Source organism: Atractosteus spatula, chromosome 8 (assembly GCF_055471065.1).
Source record: "Atractosteus spatula isolate fAtrSpa1 chromosome 8, fAtrSpa1.hap1, whole genome shotgun sequence".
Lineage (NCBI taxonomy): Eukaryota > Metazoa > Chordata > Actinopteri > Semionotiformes > Lepisosteidae > Atractosteus > Atractosteus spatula.
In genome coordinates, this window is record NC_142713.1 from 16,395,571 (window position 1) to 16,412,655 (window position 17,085).

Sequence of the window (17,085 nt, forward strand, 5' to 3'; positions counted from 1 at the left end):
TTTAATTTTAATAAATATCGGGTATAAAAAACTAAAAGATGTGGCTACAATTAATAAGAATCTGCTTTACTAATAAGTTATATTGTGTAATAGTAATATAAACAGGAATATAAAGTCAAGAAAAAACAAGTGTGGTCACAGGGCTTTGTTGCTACTACAAAAACTAATGAACAAAACACAATCATTATTATAAATAGTTATACAGTGTGAGTAGATCTGGGCTTTTTATGTAACAAAGACAAAACATTTAGTGACACATACTGTACAGATCCTAGCAACTTCCATGAGGCATGAATTCAATAACAGAAAGGCCACATAAATTAAAATCAGTATTAATTTTGCATTACTTCCAAGGTAAATTGGGAAAATACATAATATATTAGAAAAATGCAGATAATTCAGTTTTTTTCCTATTTAAAATTATTTTAAATTTTAAATTCTTATTTATATACTGTAGTTTAAACTTTTTAACTATAGTCCACATAAAGATAATAATCCTTACGGATAAATAGGATAATAGGATACGTAAATCCTATATTGAAAAAAGGAGAACAAGAGTTAAAATATAATGTCAATTTAAAAGAAAAAAGTCAAAATCGGTGAAGATGATACAAGTGCTTTAGAAAACCAGGCATCTTTATTTCTTATAGTTCTTATCAATAGGTATATAAATGAATTCAGAGCAATTTATTCAAAAACTAAAACCCACACACAAGGCATTTCACTGAATAAGCTGGTTTTCCGTGAGCCCACAAGAGTTTTCCACCTCTCCATGCACACTATGTTTAAAGATTGTTGGCCTTATACATACATTGTCTCACACTTGGGGGCTTGGTTTGACTCGATTTTGCTTGCAAAGGACATGATAAAGCTCAAATGCAATGCCAAATCATGGAATTGGATCACAGAAACATATAAAGGTGTGGTACTTGTTATTCCAATTATTATTCTATAATGCTACGACAGATGTTCACTTCTTCACTATTTTAAAAGCTTGAGAGAGCAAAAAACACATGTGAAACAGCCGCGTGACTTAAGATTTTTATTATGCAAAATCTGATGTGTGGAAAAGTATCATTAGGTTTCATTATACTACTTAGATATCTTATGCTGGAATCATATCCAAAGAAACCACTTCTGTTCAAAATCTGAAGTAATTGTTTACCTCTATATTCTGCACTTCTAGATTGAGTTTAAAGACAAAACATTATGTCACCTATTGTTTGTGGGGTATTAGACTTTAATTATTAGGATTAAATAATAAAGTAGCTCACCAAAGGTTTGAGAAATGACGTAATATAAGGAGCAGATATAAGGAGTGAAAATTACAGAGAGCAAAACTTTGTTTCTTGTTTTTTTCTTAAAAGTACAAATACTATATACTGTACAAATATTTTCATCATTATTCATTTGCAAATAAGATTACCTTTCATTTATTTAGTTATTTGTTTTCTCTCCTTAATAAATGCTCATTTCTCTTAATTAAAGACAGTTTAGACAGCACATGGTTTGAAAATGCACAAAACTGTTTCTGTAAATAAGAATGAGAAGCATGGACAGTCTTGTATTTAAGACAAACATGTATGTTTCCTATTAAAGTCAGAAATCCACGGTTCGCAGAACTAAGGATCATAAAATTCAGAATAAAGTTTAGGTTCTGAAATGTTTGAAATATTTCTCAATTGTGGACCATAAGCCAGTTATGAACTATGTGGTGTCAATTGAATGAATTGTCTTTGTCTTCTTTTGCCCATTATTATAATTACTTTCTTCCAAGGCAATTCAAGGCTACAATCTCACAGTTTAATGCAGGTAGCATTACATTGTAAGGCAGTAAGGTAAAGTATTGCAATACTTTAGCACTTCCCATTTTGCCTCCTCGTTATCTCCTGAGAGTGACTTGTCTACATGTGTGACAAAACAAGCGAAGCACAAAATGTATGGTTTAAGTTTCCATGTACAAAGATGACATACACATAAAAGCACTCAGTAGAAGGGAGAGGGAACACAGTATTGTGACAATGTGAAGTTAGAGACCAATTATGTGCCATCATTAGATTCTAGTGCTGCTACCAACTGACAGCATAGGCTAACATTCGACCATGACTCAGTTTATCATATGAGCTAGCCAGAGATTACAATCATTAAATAAGTCAGAGCAACTACTGTCCACACGTCATCATGGATGATAACCACACCGATCTTGAAAAGGGGAGAACCATCAAAATTCTCTCTCTTGATATTGGGAGAGGTGAACTATTTTTACCACCTAATAATAATATTGGTTTTATTATTTTTAGTTTTTCCTCCACCCTCCTTCCTCCAGAGCACTACAATTAGCAGCCTTAATACTCATTCATATTTGTAAATACTTGTGATGACTGGCAAATTTATTTCTGATACTTTTTGTACATTTATACAAACAAAACACAATAAAATACAAGTAGTAAAAAACATCTCTCTCTCATGTATGAAGAGATTCAATGCTCTAGATGAAGAGTTTAAATAAAATAAATAAAAATAAATAAAAATTTTAACATGAGGCTTTATCTTGTTTAATTTACTGTACATGACTAAACTTATACTTTCTTTTGATAATCGTTATATATACTTTACTTTATTCCTAAAAGCCTTGTACCAGCGTGACAGAGGAGGGGCAAGAGGTGGTGAGAATCTTGGGCAATTACAGTATGTACACATAAGACCCCTCCATATTTTTCACACTCCATGTTCAACAGTGCTTTCAAATGCTTGGCACCAGGCAAGTATGGCTTGAGCCCAAACAATCCTAGTAGTGCCAATACTACCGTGACCAGATGACTGGAGAATTTCAGTTAAGACCAGTTAACGGCATACACCAAAATCATACCAATGATTTCTTAACCGTGGGACTGAAACAGACCCTAAATCAGCACTAACAGGTCTCTCAGACATCCTACCTTCTTGACAACAACAATAATACGCACCATCTATATTTTAAAAAAGTAAAAAGTAACTGATTCTCGGTTACCCTACATTTGTTACCAATATCTTTAATGGCAATTTTTCAAGGTGGAACAGAATACAAATCTCACTCAAAGGGAAGTTCCTAAATTTCTAGGTACAGTGATTATCTTTCATATTTAATCACCTAGGTATAAGAGCAGTGCAGGTTATGAACAACTTCCTCTTGGAACGTAAGGTAAAAAAAGCATGACACTACTGAAAGCTATTATAAAGCTACTGTAAGTGAAATGAAACAGAAACTACGATACTGCAAGTGAAATAAAGGCCCATTGACTGTACAAAAGTGTATAGCTAGCTTAAAAGTGCTATATCTACATAATGTAGTGTTACATGACAAGGTACTGAATACGGATTCTACTAACTAAATGAGAGCTCTTCTATAAGAATAAATATTCAACAATTTTGGAAGGCATTGCAGCTATATTTATTAGGGATATAACAGGTAATACCCTCTGGAGGCTGGTGAGGGTGAGGGGTTGCAGTCAGCCTTGCTCACTTTAAAAAGGCACAAAGGCATCTCCCTGAGTTGCCTGTTTAGCTTTTGATTTAAAAGTGTGGAGTAAAATTGCACATGTTTTAACTGCCTCAATATTTACTATGCACTTATTCTGATTAAGCAAAGAATTTCACAGAATGATCGAGGTTGATGTCTGGAGAAAAAACAATCAAAATTCATGCAGAGCTTGATATGCACTTACTGTATTGTTACCAGTAGTGTGTAGGTATTATTTTTGCAATTATACTTCACAAGAAAATATGGGAAATAATTTTGGAAGTAAAAAGCTATACATAATTGTGAGCAACAAATATAGAGAATCTGCAACTGTGCAAACAAAACTGGCAAGGATACTAAAAGGAGGACCACCAGACAGATGTTTATTTGTGAGCCCAAAACTAATTAAACCTTACTTGTGCTGCTGACTCAGATAAATATACAACCAGGAACACTGCTTAGTAATAAGTGCAGCTTACATAAAAGAAGCATATTTACTGCATTTTATTTCCAATCCCTGCTTTAACCAACAAGAAAAAAACAAATAAGCAAAGAACTTTAACAAACATTGACTCCATCATTTGAAGAGCAACAAATCTTACCATTATGTCCATCCAAATTCCCAAATATAAAAATAAGTCAATTAGATTCATACAAAATGGACCATGTGCATTGTATTCAACATCTGTACAGTACCATTTATCTATTTTTTTCTGTTATAAAAACAATTAAATTGATATATCAATTGAAATGGAAACTGGTAGGTGGAGTTCTAGGGGAGAAGCAGGGGGTGCTCTGCCCCTTCCTCTATCATTCAATTATCTCTTTCCTATTTAAACCCTAACCCTGCTAACACACACGTCTAGAGTTTTTTAATTCAATTTACTTGAATTTTGAGGGCTAGACCTATAATGGCTCGGAGGCCTAATTCTCCCTCATCTCCAGACCGCCTTTCTCTCCTCCAGCACCTTGAAGATTCTCCACACCGTTCGTTTTCCACTGTTTCACCATCTCGACCTTCTAATTTTTAACCTTATCCTTCTCTCCCCTGTTGCCGATGCTTCTGCTTCTCCCATCCAGCCTCCCGCTTTTACACCGGTCAAAACGCCGCCGCACCACCTTGGGTACGCCGACTCATCTCTTTTACAAGGACTGGTCTCTTCCAAGGCTCCTCAAATCACTGTTCGACAGATGTATTCCTATTCCCCCTCACTCTGGCCGTTTAGCCCCTTTATTCTACTTTTACGTGATTCCATTTAGCTCAACCAGTCCTCCATCCTTCTCTCTCTACAGCAGTACCTGCAGCTCTGCCTTCTGCAAATTGGACAGCCCCTCCTCCTTCTCTCAACTCTCCAGTTCTGCCTCCTGCTTCTCCACAGCTACCCAGCTCTAGCAGTTTCTCTTTCTGTGCAGATTTCCCAAACTCTCTAACCACTTTCTCGGTCTGTATCCGATATTAACTCCTGTCTGCTCAAGCTTGAAAATTCCCTTCATTCAGCTCCACCCATCTCCAGTCTCTCTTTTTTTTCCACCCTTAGTACAGCTTAAGCCTCAGACTCTATGCTGCTCTCAGGCCACCCTCATTTTTGCTGCCAGATCCTTGAAGGTAAAGATGTCAATTCCATTTCTCTCATATTAGATGGCTCTGATCACAATTACTGAGTAGTGGAAACTGGAGATCTCCAGTTGCTCTAAATTGTGGGATCCACGTCTTCTTAAGTTTCACTCTAGGTGAATTTATTCTGAATTCATCTGTTCTTTCCACCCTCCGCGATGCCAGGAGTGGACTACTACTGCTTATCTTTGTTAAGGTGGTTCTTTATTTTGCCCAATTCAATTTTCAGTTTGAACTGATTTATAATGACCTCCCCCTTTTCTCTAATGCTTCTGTCAGTCTTTCAGTATTATGTAATGCTTAGTGGTTTGGTTTTCTCTCTGTCATTGCATAATGGTCAGCCCTTCTAGAGCTCTACCTTTTTGTTGCTGCCATCTATGTCTGTGACACCTCAGGACCAGTGATCAATCTTATTTCTGATATCAAATCCACTACTTCCATTACTAATAAAGAAAGATCCTCTCCCTAATTTCAAGTTTCCTTCGCCATGTCATCTGGATCTCCTTCAGCTCTAGAGAGGATCACCTCCTTGGCCTTTCCAATGCTACAACCAATGCTTTTTTACCATTTGCAGTTACCCAAATCCTGCATCCTCATTTCCATCTCAGCTCTTTTCCCCTTCAAGTTCCAAGTTCCACATTCTTTTGCCATCTAGAATCAAATCTCCACCCAGCTTCAATAGACATATTACTACATGCTTTAGCCCATCTGCCCACACAGCCTACTCTTCTGCCAGGACTGCATGCTCTACCTTTCCCATGTTTCACTGGCCGCCTTTATTTATATTTTAAATAAACTCTTCTCACTGTTTTCCAAGTGCAACAAGATCTTTCCTCTGCAATTCAGTTCTGCCTCACGTTTCAATCTCTTTAGTGTCCTCACTGCTTTCTATTCCAGCACTCCATCTTGCACTTCATGGAATCCAGAGACAACACTTGTAAGGGTTCAGTACCCAGATACATGTTTTCTCTTCAGCTGTGAGTTTCAATCTCCAACGCTGGTCTCAACCCTCAGTTTACTCTTCACGTTTCTTCAGAATTGGAGCTGCCATCTCCACTGCCAGAGCTATCCTGGATATTCACCTTATTTAAACAACAGGCCAGTCAGTCGTCCTCCTCTGCAGTCCACCTTTACATTAACATCACTCTCTATGGGATTTCAGCTACTCATTTTCTATTGCTAGTATGCCTGGAGTGGGGGCATCTGTTCCACCAGGGCCACCAGAGGTTTTCCCTTGAATTGGCATGTTGGGGTTTTTTGCTCTCCACTGTGCTGTCAGGCTCACACATAGCCTCTTCATCTTCCTCTCCTGTTCTATTCTCACGTTTGTTTTAATTATGCATTGGCACACACTTTGTTTGTCCTCACGGGTGTTGGGAGGGAAAGTGTTGGTCCGGGTCCATATTTGGGGGGCAAGTGAAGCTCACTTCCCCGACCTCAGGATGGCAGTGCCACCTTGAGCCTTTCTGGGGAGGTTCTCAAGCACGAGCCGCGAGTTATTCTTTGGATCTCTAACTTACTAATTCTCGTTCCTTCGGTCCTCTGAGGGTTTATCCCAGTCGTGTGGCAGCGCCTGTCATGCGACTCTCAGCGGGTCAAGGGGCTATCTCCTCCTTTCTATCCCCTGAGGGCCTAGCTCCCAGTCATGAGGCAGCACCACTCAAGCAACTCTCCGCGAGTCAGGGGTGTTCATGTTTTCAAGGCCCGGAGGCTGCCGAGTCAGCCAACCTAGTCGGCCACCTGGGTTCCCCGTGTGGTCCAGGTGCTCTTTCTCTGCTAACCCCTGCTTCTCCCCTTTAACTGATTTCCAACAAATGCTATGCCTTCAATTTTCAAGTTAGGGAATTTTAGGAATAACAAGAAATACTACCATCCATCCATTTTCTAACCACTTCTTCCACTTCAGGGTCACGAGGAAGCTGGAGGCAAGCAATGGAATGCCAATCCATCACAGGACAGACAGGCACAAACAGACTCATGCATACACTCACACCAGGGTCAGTTTTTCCAAAGGCCTGTTAACCTACCAGGTATGTTTTTGGACTGTGGGGAAAAACATGAGCACCTGAAGGAATCGAGTGCAAACACAGGGAAAACATACATACTCAACATAGATAGCACTCCAGGTCTGGAATTGAATCCAGGGCCCAAGCATTGTGAGGCAGCAAGACTAACCACTTTGCCACCATGGTACCCTTGTAATAAAATATCACAACCATTTATTTCCGTTTCTCACAAAATGTTATAAAACATGATTTCACAAAAACAAGCAAAAATATCTATATGTTATAAGTTAAAACTTAAATGGTGACCGAATCCCATTTTAAAAATAATATAAACATTTTTTCAAAAAATAATTAACAACAGCAAAAAAGCTCTAGATATATTATTTACTTCTACACTCTTAATTATTTAATGCAGCAGCCAACAAGAAAATCTATTAATTTTTATTCCCATGTAGCGGCGAGGCTTAATAATAAGGCAGAATTAAGTGTTTCTGAGCTTCCCAAATGAGGCCCCATTTCTCTGTTCATCTCTGTGGTGCAGCCACAGAGAGACCATTAGTGCAGGGTGATTTAAGGTTTCCTAGGACAGCTCCCAAAGGGGGATGCACTTAGCTAAGTCTGGCTATCATGATCAATGGTCATCCATTGGCGCCTATCTGTCTAGGGAGTGCCGGATGGACATCTGGACTGCATTACTAAGTGTCAGGACTAAGTGACTCATATCTCACCTTGATCAACCAATCAGGGACTGGTAGGGCTGAGTAACCCACGTGGGACTCTGATGCCCATGGAACTTTCAGCCAATCAACGAGCTGAAGTTCCTCCAGGTAAAAACAGGCAACACAGGCCTGGAGATTCAGATTCGGGAGATTCAGTAAGATTCTGGAGAGGATTCTGTGGACTGTTCTAAAGGGAATTCAAAGGAGAATTCCAGGGCAGGACGGCCCAGGAGCAGAAGGCTCCCAAGGGCAGGACATTCTCGCAGCGCGCCTCCTGACCATCCCGAGACTCAGCCCGGACAACCACGGAACGGCCAGTGTGTCCGAGTGCCAGAACTTTCCTTTGTTCTAAGAGTCTAGAGTGGAGGTTGCCAGAGAGTAACCAGCAGCAGGCCTCGTGAACAGGTCAGAACTGTGGACAGCTGAATCACTATTCAGAACTAGCTCTTCATCAGGAACGAACCGGTCCTCTTCCTGACTTGCTGGGATCCACAGTCATCTTTTCTCCTGTGCGCAAACTTTGCTAGTTAAAGCCAACACTAACTAGCCGGCCAGTGAGCATCTGCAGCGCACCGTCGCAAGCCGCACAGCACAGCCTGGCACGGAGCCAGAGAGCGCGGATTGGACAGCAACAGCCTGCAACTGTTTCTTTGTGCCCGCAGGAGATCTGAATCCCCAAAGATTGGATGAGTATTCAACTTCAATGCATTACAGCTCGAGAATTCAATTGTTATCCCAACCAGTTGATATCAATTTAATTCCTAAGAGTTATGTACTTGTTTTGAGTATCTAATGTAGAAGTTATAACCAAGTTCATTTACGAAACGGTCTAAATGAATGATATACTGAACGTATGTCCTCTTGATATGTGTAACTCTTCGTAACTGATTGAATATATATCTTTTGTATTCTGATAACCCTCTCGATAAGATCTGTTAGGTTTATATGCATATTCTATGTATTAATAAATGTATCCTCGTGTATTAGTACCTGTGTGTGCGCGTTGTTTGAGTTATGTCGCATGGTTGGATTCTAAAGCCATCAAAAGAATCAACTTTGTGATTTACTGCTACAATTAATAATTGTCTCAGTAAATGCCCAAACCCTACAGAACTGGTGCCTTCAGAGAGCCACTACATTACATATTTGGCGTCCCTGAACGGCTATGAAACACTACACCCACAAACATGTTTAATGTGAATAAGAAATTATAATACACAGTCTCTAATGGATCTGGGCAATGAGTAAGTGAATATGAGTTTAATTTCCTAAATCATTTCCTCAATATTGCACACCAGATGATTACCTTTGTGTTTTATTATGCTAGCCCAGGGGTGTGCCACCAAGATCATAGACAACCATCAAATCTTCTGGTTTTCAAGTAATCATGGATTTTAATGATGTGTTAAAATGCAACTACAGTATTTAAATAGTAGGAGTAAACATACATTCCAGATGTCTGCTGACCAGTTAAGGCTGCCTTTACAACCTATAGAACCATGACTGCACACCATTGCACTAACCCTTTCTAATGTAAATCTCCTGAAGAGAATATATTGTATATATAAAGTATAGAACTACTTTTTTTCTTGATTTATAGTTTGCTGCACACATGCTAGTATAATGAAGTACTGGCCTTTTAATCTAAAAAGATTCCATTAATAAAGAATTTCATCTGAAAGCATTTTCAGAAAACTCAAAGAGTGCTGCACATATATGCATAATGCACGTTATAGGGTTAAAAAGTAAGAAGAAAAGAACAACAAAACTGACCCAATAAATAAAAGAATAAACCTAAGTTATACATTAACAGCTATAATATAACAATGACTAATTGCCATCATTTGTATAGCACTTTTAATTTCAAACAATCAGAAAAGTGCTTCATGTGTAGGAGGGGACCTAGTTCATCTTCTACTGAAGTACAGCACATACCTGGGTGATGCCTCACTGCACATCAGAGAGAGAGAAGTGAAATATTGCTTAAACAATTAAATTAAGGGGGAACTTTAAGCAGGACACTGGAACTATTTCCATTCCCCTTTTGTGATCAGTGCCATGGGATCTTTAATGACCAAGTACACAGGACCTCAGTGTAACATCTAAAGAACAGCACCTTCTACAGCACACCTCTCTGTCACTGTAATAGGGCATTGTTTTGGGGTCCACCACTATTTACAGTACAGCAGCAACCTAGTTTAGCTTTATCTTAGATCTGATATGATTTGGGTTCAATGTGGTAGGGGTGCTGTCAACGGTTGTATATAGTGCAAAGGTGGGTATCTAGGAGATTTTTTAAAATGCTAACAGTTACTGAGTCTCTAAAGGATTCTGGCAATGAGTTTCACTCTCCACTCTGTGGAGCCTGGTCTACATTACAGTAAGAAGGCCTAAATCTGCAGGTCTTAGATATAGTCTTGGACAATACTCATACAATCCATCCATCCATTTTCAAACTGCTTTATTCAATACAGGGGCACGGGGAGCTGGAACCTTTCTGGTCGCAAGGCAGGATACACCCTGGAGAGGATTCCAGTATATACTCCACATATACTCACAAACACACACACATACTGTACTTACACCAGGGCTAAATGACAGAAACCAATTTACCTACCAGCATGCCTTTCAATGGTGGGAGGAAACTGGAGCACTTGGAAGAAACCCACTCAAACACAGGGAGAACATACAAACTCCATGCAGATAACGCCCCAGGAACTGAACCCAGGGCCCATACACTGCAAGGCAGCAATGGTAATCACTGCACCACTGTGCCACCCTATGCAACAAATCCTTAAAATAATCCAGTTAGACCGTTCAGTAACTTATACCTGAGCAGAAGAACTTGATTGTCTACTTTAAATATCACAGGAACCCACTGAAGCAAGTTACTGAAGACAGGAGTTTAATGTTGATGCAACTTACATTTAATTATCACACAAGCCATATAATTATGAACATACTGAAGCCTGATTAGTACTTCAGCAGCCATCTGTGTACATTTGAAACCACAAACTTCCAACTCCAAATCCAGACTCCAAAGAAAGTATTAAAAAGTACTCCACACTGCTTCCTCTAAGTAATTTTATAGTACTTTTAATTGACAGATGCCCGGAAGATGCAATCTCAGGAATTTAATAACTAGTTTCTCATAATGGTATCTGAAAAGTGAAAATCTTTCACTGCGATGAATCACATTTACCACAACACTCCCACTCTGTATTCCGCTCCAGGAATGTACAGTATACACTTGGCCTATTCATTTCAGGGATTATGTCTATAAATATTTTTTTTCATAAATGTAAGTCTAAGCCTTCCCTCTAGGAAGGGAAGCAGATACAGGAAAATGTTAAGTGTCTATAGTTATGTAATAGAAACTAAAACTGAACTAAACACAAAAAAGATTACCCAAACTGGACAAAATTTATCTTAAGGGGGAAAAATGTTTTTGCTGCTGAGTACAGCAAAAAAAATGCTTGTGTTGAGGGTCAAGCCAGGTTCTCTTGGTCACACTTTGGAAATCATCCCAATTGGATCTAAACGTCTCCAAATATCTCCACAATTCATAACAGCTGCTAAGATGAAAATGGAGAAAGGGTAAGACCTTTCAGAGCAGCTGCTGTAGTTAGTTCTGTATTAATACAAATCAGTATAGAAATTTAGTTCCATTTAAGGAAAAGCAATTCCTGCTGGAATTGAGCCACAGAATGTCGCTGACATTTTCATTTTTCTGATAAGGGATGTACTATACATCCCTCGCCAGGATGTAAGGGACGTTAGTTCTTAAATCATCCCTATTAAAATTGTAGGCAATTTAAATAATGCAACAAAACCTTTCTGTGTTGTATCATTATAAAACCTTATGCTTTACAAGGATCAGGCATAATTACATTTCCAAATAGTTCTATGATTAAAAATTAACTTTTTATAAACTATTTCTCATCATTTACAACTTTGGTGTACTTAAAGTGTATAGAAAAATATTTAGTTCTAAAAAGACAAAAAAGTCTTTATCCGTAAATGAGTCAGCTGTCCAAAACCAAAGAGAAACTGTGCTAGAGTACTTGTTCTGGAAGCTGTAATAAATAGACTATTGTTTGCTGACAAGATTGGATAGATTCAATCAGTTTGAATCTGTTCTTAGTGGACTAATTCAATGAATATATTAGCAGTCTTCTTGCATTTATTTTCAAACTATTTCTGCACATTCAAAGCAAAAAAAGGAAAGTAAAAAAAAAAATAAAAGTATAAAAGTGGTGATTGCACAAGTTTTCAAGCCCATTGCTGTGGCAAACCTAAATTAATTTAATTGCACAAAATACAGGGTCACAGAGGAGCCAAAGCCTATCTCGGCAAGCAAGGAGGGATACACCCTGGACAGGATGCCACTCCATCATAGGGCACACATAGAAACACACACATTCATATCAGGGCTAGTTTTCCTAAAAGCCAATTAACCTACCAGTAAGAGACACCAGTAAGTCAGCTGAGTGGCCACTGTGTTCAATAATGGTGGTTAACATGATGTCATAATAAATACATCTGTCTCCGTAGGGTCCTTTGGTCAGTAAATTTTGAACAAGAATTTAGCCATGAAGACAAAGTTCTAGTTCTAGCTAAAGTCGTAGACAGTTGCACAGATTAACACAACAATATAAAACACTTCAAAGACACTGAATATCCCTTTGATCACAGGGAAGTTGATCATTAAGAAGTGGAAGGTGTATCATACTACCCAGACACTACCCAGACACTGCATAGATCAGGCCGTTTCTTCAAACTGAGCAGCCTGGCAAGGAGGGATGCCACTGTGAGGCCAGTTTGACGTTTAATGGGCAACAATTGCACCAAGGTTGTATGCAATGTTGGTAAAGACTTACCCAAAAAGACGTGTAGCTGTAACTACTGTCAAAAATGCTTATGCTAAATTATCAGTTCACAGGTCTGAATACTTATTCAATGGACATATTTAAATTTTAAATGACATTTACAGTAACTCATCTTAGCCTTAGACGTTTTCTGTTTTCACATTCAGGTTTTGAAAAAAAAAAGATTTATTTAGTTTAAATATTTATTTAAAATAAGTTTAAATAAATATATCCATAATTTTGTAAATTCACCAAATGGGATACCATAGGAAGGGGCTGAACTTTTGGAAGTATCCAATTTTATTCCCCAGTTTATTCCAGAGAAAGTATCCCCTCAACATTACATTGTATTGCAGAAACAATGATTAATTTTATTGCTTTATTAAAATGCAGTTGCTCCATACATGTTGTTATGATTGTTGCTTTCCTTAATCCAAGTCCCTCATTCCACTGTTAACAAACAGTGTTACAAACTGTTACATCTAACCTGTAAAAAAAAATAACACATTGTACTTTAAAAATTGTGTGAAAAGCAGTTCAAATAGTAAAGTTTATTTTCCAGATATCGGCAGAATGGGCATCATGGGGTTTAACTGCCTGCAGCACGTACAGGATGTAAAATAAGTAGGTTGGCCATTGACTGGCTCAAGAAGCAAATATATCCTGAGGGTCATTTTTGACTGTGCTCAGAGTTTAGTGCCCATATACTGTACTTAGAAAATAACAAGGTTACCATCTTTATTTGCTTCAGAGAAATTTTATCTGTCTTTGAATCAATCATTTTAATTTATTGGTCGCTGTTTATAGTATTATATAATCATCACTAATGAAAAATAAAATAAACCACAAAGCACAGAGTGCTCAGTAGCCCCTTGAAACTTAGTAATAATTGGTTTCCAATTAGTACTAATTGTTTAACTCAAGTCAGATTTCCAAGGTGTAAATGAAAAGAGAGCTTTCCCAAGACAGGAAGGTCCCTGTAGTGATACTGAACAATGCCAAAGCCTAGAAGGGAATATTAAAAGGTTTCAGTAACTACACAAGCTGAGTTATTTTAAGATGGCTCCATTTAACACTTGTACATCTAGAAAACAAAAAAAAACAAGGCTACTATTAAGTGAGCATATGAACAAGACATAAAACAAACCCAAAAAGAGAGAAGAAGCAAGAGACAAAAGGCTATCCCAGTAAGTAAAGCAAAAGGCAGGACTCACCCTGGACAGGTCACCAACCCATTACAGGGCATATACAGACAGACACATATTCATAAGTGGGCCAGTTTCCCAATAGTTACTGTGAGGGAGGAATACATAGCATTTTGCTACCATGCCACCATCCAGGAAATCTCTGATCCCACCCTACTCTCAGCAAAACTCCGCCAATTGTTTGTCGCCACTTGGGGAATTCATGACACAGCTCATACTCAACCCCACAAGCAGTGTTCAACCTGCACTTGGTCAAGCACCGTTACTTAAAAAACAACTTGGGAGACCTCGTCATTCAGTATTTTCAGAGCTGAAAGTACATGTTAAAATATTCCCAAAACAGAAAACTGAAATGAAGTAGCCTGTGGATAACAAGTCAGCTCATGCAACAGCAGTTCCTCAGCACCAGGAAGGCATGGGGAAGCACGACCCAGTGCAACTAAGTCTCCTAACACCCAAGATCAGGTTGCAGACCTGGTCATGCTTTCATGTAGGGCTGGGCGATATGGCCAAAAACATTATCACGATAAAAATGTTCATATCAGTAGTTATCGATAATTATCACGATAAATGTCAAATCATTATTTCTTTCAAGTTTAAAGGCAGATTTTTTCTCCTGAGTGAAAGTTGAAGAAACCACAGTTAATTGGTAAATTAAACAACTCTTTATTTTAAGAACACAACAAACACTTGCCAAACAGCAGAAACATTAAACAAATCTGAGGTAGAGAGTATTCCAAGTCTTTTTTATGTCAAAATATGCATGAGTAAAATTTACAAAATAAATATCTTAATAGAAAAATTAAATACTGCAGTGTGTTAAAACACACATAGAAGATGGCTCAGACAGACTGCAAAGTTTAAAGTGCTTTAAAGGATCATATCAGAAGTAGTGGCGAAGAATGGCACCGTTTGCAGCTGCCGCTCTACCATCTCCCTACACTCTGCATACAGCCGAGAAAGTGCAGTCAGTGCAAAATGTTTCCGACCAGGTAGCTCGTATCTGGGTTCAAGGACTCTGATAAGCTTCTTGAATCCCTCATTTTCGACAGTGCTAATGGGAAGCATGTCTTTTGCAATGCAATATGCAACTGCATTTGTGATGTCTTCATGTCTTTTCGTTTTTTTGTCGTAAGGCACAGTGCTCGAAAATGATGCTACTATGGTTTGCTGCTGTGTAGTCGCACTGAATACTGGCCTGGTGCTTATAGATGGTCCCCTTCCACTAACAACACTAGTTTGTGACTGTAATTTTTTACTTTCTGCGTGTTCTCACGGGTGATGTTTTAAATGCTGAAATAGGTACGTGGTGTTGCCTGTCTTTGCTGGCACAGATCTGCGGCACAGTTTGCAGTGCACACTGCTCTGTTTTATGTCTGATCATAAAAAGCCAAAAGATCTCCAAATTACCGAGTTGAGTGACCTTTTCTGCCGACGATGTCATCGTCCTTCGAGCTGGTCGTTGGCAGCACTACATTTGCTTCAGTGTCGCTAATTTCTCCACTCTAACTACAATCCTGTCAGCCACCACTGTGTGGGTAAACACGACCACGTTAGCTGCCCGGTCTGCAACACGCACACGCATATCATGCGCAAAGCATAAAAATATATATCGAACATTGATCTAACTTTTGTTAAAATTATATCGAGGAAAATTATATAGCGATAATTATCGTTATCGAATTATCGCCCAGCCCTACTTTCATGCCACAGTTCCCAGTTATTCCTTCTTCTTCACAGCTCCCAAGAGTCCTTTACAAAGGCTTTTCCAGAACTCAAAATGTGCACCTAATTTTAAGACTGCTGTATTCTTTCATAAACCAGCACTTTTGAAAAATCTAATTTTACATTATTGTGCTGTCTTTTTATGGTTTTCTTCTGTGTATTTTACTTGTGCTTTTTCAATGACGTTGTAACATTTATGGTTATTTCAGGAAATGTTTTACTTACAGTAATGTCCCCTAAATAGTGCCTGTTCTCACCTGAGCACAAAGTCCAGAACTTCATTGCATGCACAATTTTAGCACCGTGCACACTACCTTACACACATTCCACTGAGATCCCCAGGGATACACCTGTCAGCATGATAGGCTACACTACAAAATCAATGCTAAAAATACATTTCAGAGTCATTCCTCTGAATGCCTAAGTAAAATGAAATTTAACCCAGAGTCTGAGTGAATGAACAATGGTTTTGAAAGGCACATGTATAATTTTGCCTAAAGTACATCTGCTGAATATTTCAAGGCCATATAAAAGCACAAAAGCAATGGAGGTAAACTTATATGAGTAATTCATATACATACAACAAATTCAGCAACAACTTAGCATTTTATTACATTGCCAGTGTAATGTGTGACTGTTGTTCTTTATAGTTTTTTGCCATGCAGTCCATTTTCCACCTGCTTCCCAAAAGCAATCTAGCTGTTTTTTTGGCTGTGCTGAAATTCATTAATCTAATCAATACCTCAAATAAATGTTAAAGCACTATAACATTAAGAAGATACTCACAAGCATGTCTAAATTACTATTATAGCTTTACAACTGGGGATGCAAATCACAAAACCTATGTGTACCTGACAGGTCCCACCCCACTAGGTGAACTTGTTGTGGGCCTGTTTGTACTGTACATGATCTTACTACACAGTTTCTTTCCTTTTGCACTATTTTTATTTCTTTTTTCCAATCAACAACACAGAATCTACAGTTTTATGTCCTGGCAGTGAAGACACGCCAAATCTCACTTATTGCCGGAGAGCCCAGCTCTTTCTGGTTTCACTTCCTGCTGTCTTGTCTTCACACCATGGTACAACAGGAGCCAGGAGCTAAACAATCAGCCCTCCTGACCCTCTTCACTCAGGAGTAATACACCTGAGTGTCCTCAGCTCTGGTTAACCAACTAAATACTCACAACACCCATATTAACACACTGTCCAGTAGTAGACATACAGTAATTAGCCCTCTCTTTTCTACATCAGGCCTAGGGGATTACATCTGAGTCTCCTGCTCTCCAGTCTCACAACTACACATGCACTTCAAACACTTTCTTTCAGACACATTTTACGTGCTATTTTCACATAAATTTTCTCATTCTTGGGTATGACCATACAGGAGAGAAAGCCCACTGTACTGAAAACCATATTCTGTCTGCACCCCTCCAAGTTTCTACAGGA

The 17,085-nt window shown here is 38.6% G+C and overlaps 1 protein-coding gene across 1 annotated transcript in view; it reads right to left on the reverse strand.

The window, feature by feature from the left end:
* st8sia1 (ST8 alpha-N-acetyl-neuraminide alpha-2,8-sialyltransferase 1) overlaps positions 1 to 17,085 on the reverse strand; it is a 48,595-nt gene that overhangs the window by 5,544 nt on the left and 25,966 nt on the right. The window lies entirely within an intron of this gene.